This window comes from Myxine glutinosa, chromosome 11 (genome assembly GCF_964187855.1).
Source record: "Myxine glutinosa chromosome 11, kmMyxGlut1.1, whole genome shotgun sequence".
Classification (NCBI taxonomy): domain Eukaryota; kingdom Metazoa; phylum Chordata; class Myxini; order Myxiniformes; family Myxinidae; genus Myxine; species Myxine glutinosa.
Window position 1 is genome coordinate 24,094,698 of NC_136271.1, and position 3,623 is coordinate 24,098,320.

The window sequence follows — 3,623 nt, forward strand, 5'->3', positions numbered from 1 at the left end:
CAAACAGAGCCTGTGAATTGCCTCCGTACATAGTTCATGACCTTCTTGCCAGATTTTGTGAAAGGTATGCGCATTTGCTCAGTCCCACAATTTTCAGTGTCAGGGTGCTGAAACAAGGAGATGCCCGTTCCATGGAAAGATCCATGCGCACTTGTTGCTGTCGGGTCATGGCCAATGTTGTCGACTGCTGATGTTGTGAATACTCCAATTTGGAGTGCAGGTGGGCACACTGTTCCAATACTTTCAAAGTGGCTAATGGCAGAGTTTCCTAGATCTGCAGACATGCCTAGCACACGGTCGTATGAAACTGACAATCCAAGCCTATAAAGTGTATCAACTAGATCGCGAGATCTTGTCCTTGAGTGGATCAATGATCCGAGAAATAGTGGAAGTGGTGTCTCACGCTGTTCAGTATGTCTTGTTTCCAATGATGGTTGTTGTCGTCGACGCACACAGCTGTTATATGTCATCAATTGTGATACAGACAAAGCTGGCTGTGACGAGTAGTTTTCTTGGTTTTGGATATCTGTCCCATACATGATCATTGTGACCAGCATCAGCAGTGAGTGAGGCACAGAATTTTCTTGACAATCCTCTTTGAATGAACCACTGAATGGTAAGCATTTCATTCTTAACATGTCTCTACGAACAATGTTTGCAGCACGAGAGATGAACACTGCTTCACTGTCACCGTCGAGCTGGCACGAACTTCTTAGCGATTTACCAATATTTGCATTGGCGACAAGAAGCACATCACGACCTTCATTGTGCGCTTCTAACTCAGGAAAGTAGCTTTGAACTTTATTTTTGAATCGTGTAGAGTGAACGACAGAGGAGCCCTCTCCCAGCTGGTTAACTCTATCAGTATATAGTTTTTTCAATACAGATAGTTTGAAAACAGGGGCAATGTTGTCATCCTCAAGAGCAGTTTGCATGTATGAAATAAGTTCAGCAAATGCAGTGTTATGAGCAATATTTGTGTTGCATTCGTCATGTGATGTTGTTGGTCTATCTCGATCTGTTATACAATGACACTAAGCATTGGCTGTGGTACTCAGCCTCTGTAGCGATTAAGTCTCCTTCACTGAGCTTTGCCAACAGACGCTCATCTTGTAGATTAATTGCACACTGTCGCACTCGAGTGTCAAGGCCAAACGTCGAGGCTCTATGGAGAGGTAGGGCATCAGATGCGGGTTTCTCACAGATGAAACAATGGCTAACAGCATCACCAGTCCTGGAGACCTTTTGACGTTTGAATTTTTCCTTTTCACCAGAAGAGGAACTCTTGTCCGTTACACATATCTTCCGCTTAGCTGCACGTTTGAGTTCATTTTGGTTGAATTTAAGTCTGCATGTTTTATGAAATTTTGCTTTCCTATTTGAAAAAGTTTTCTCCAGTCCATTACCATCGTCCATTCGAGTCAACTTAAGCTTTGGTGGCAAGCAACCGAGTTCGTTGAATGCTGATAAAGTTTGAACAATAGACGTATACCCAGCTCCTTGGAACCTTTCTGCAAAGTCTGCTGGGCACGTGAGTTTCTCACTGGTGCTTTCCTGGCAGATGAGGCACTTATTCCAGTCCATCGGTGTATTGTCCTCATTCACAGACATGGTGATATCACTGCTAGCTTGAACTTGAAAGTTTGAAGACTTTCTTCATGATGATGAGCAGTAGATTAGATTAACACTCACAACAATCTGAAACAGACAGAAGCAATGATTATTAGAAACACAACCACACCAATTCAATAAATTATAGAAAATTATATTTCTTAAATATTGCAAGAATTCTGGATCTGATCTGCAAAAAAAACACCTTAATTAATCTACTTAATTATTTAAAACATGGTTTACTTATAACATATAATGATTAATAACAAATATAACAACTTATATCTAATAATGACTACTAACAATTTCTACTTCTAAACTTATAACTAATAATATAATATGATCCTTATCTTAAAAAAAAAAAAAAAGTGATATTAAGGAATTTGTTCATTTTCTTTAATATTTTGACCATCAAAATACCTATATTGGTCCATATATCCATTAAATATATATTCTTAGGGCATATTTATAATTCTTGTGTTTGAGTAAGTTACTATATATATAGCATGAACATATATATTTTATGTTAATAGAGGTATTTTTGTCATTCACTTATCGGCAAAATCTCCTTGATGGCAGCCATTTTGGAAAATGGCCGCTACGGTGGACACAGGACAGATACAGAATGCCTCCAATCTTTAAAATGATCCCCATAATGTCTAGTATTAGTGTACCAAGTTTCATGCTTTAATCATAAAGTGCACAATTTGTTCATTTTTTAGCACCTATCCGCTGGACTATATGACCCCTCAAAATGTTTGTCCTGGGACACTCTTTACAATGATATGTGTTATATGCAAATGAGGTCACCAGAGGTCAAACTATGAGGGAATGAGTTTTTTTTCTGTTAACATGGTTTTTCCTAACCCCGAGGGTGGGGGGTACATGGACATACCCGGGAAGTTAAGTTGTGGGGGGGGGGGGGGGGGGGGGTGCATGTAAACCCTACTCAGCCCACGGACTAAATCCTTTCTGGCCTCGACAGGAATAAGACAGTCCAGCTCCACTCAACTAAAGGATTTTCACTTTAAGCTTAATTCATGTTCGTTTCATTTGAGTGCAGCCACTTTAACCGAGTTTATCTCAATTCCTTTTTTGTGCATCAACCGAGGTCTCATCGAATAACTTTTACCAAAATACATACAAGATCAAAACATGAGTAAACTATGTACTTTAATGTGAATTCCAAGCAGATTAGTGCACATATGGCATGTGAGATTTCAACCTAGCATCTGAGCATCATGAGCTATTGGTTCAGACGATCAAGGTAACGTTTTGGAAGATTCCTCCGATGGCTGATGGGCCCTTGTACTTGAGAAGGATTCTACAAACTGTCAAAATTGACTGCACGAATTCCATGGGAATGGTAATGGTAACTACGTTTGGAATAGCCCTCGTATGGATGGTGCACAATGTATTGGGTATGCAGTACAAGCCATTAATAATTCACAAGAAGTGACAAGTCAAACCTAACAAAACTAAATAATACCATGAACGGATATACCACAATACACCAGTTGGGACAAAAATAATAATAAAACTTCCTGCCAGTTTCTTCACATCACTTCCAACTTCTAGGAAAGCAAGTCTGGCAATGAGCCACATTAGCAGAGCTTGTGATCATGACAAGAAAAGCTGTAAATGTCAAAAATTAAGCCATTCAAGCAGAATTGTTTTTTGTTTTTTAAAATTGACTTTTGTACAAGTGTCTACCGAGACCATACATTTTAAAGAAAGTCACTTTTGATGGGCTACCTGATACAAAAACCTAAGTTAAAGAGCTCGGTCTGGTTTGTGGTGGTTGGGCTTGTGCCAGAGTTGATTTCCCAGCAGTCGATTGGCATCAAGGACGAGACAAGAAATTTATTTTTCCGAGCATCGCTGCTTTGTACATCCTGTGTTGTTCTTAAGTCGCTGTTTTTGTTGTTTTTTTCCTCTCACAGTATTTGATCTCTTCCATAACTGTTCCACCATCTCATGGTATGCATCCTGTGTTCTCCCCTTTCCATCAG

General features: G+C 39.6%; 1 protein-coding gene across 1 annotated transcript in view; it reads left to right on the plus strand.

The window, feature by feature from the left end:
- Positions 1–3,623, plus strand: part of PIGT (phosphatidylinositol glycan anchor biosynthesis class T) — a 31,969-nt gene that overhangs the window by 27,613 nt on the left and 733 nt on the right. The gene's annotated exons all lie outside the window — the stretch shown is intronic.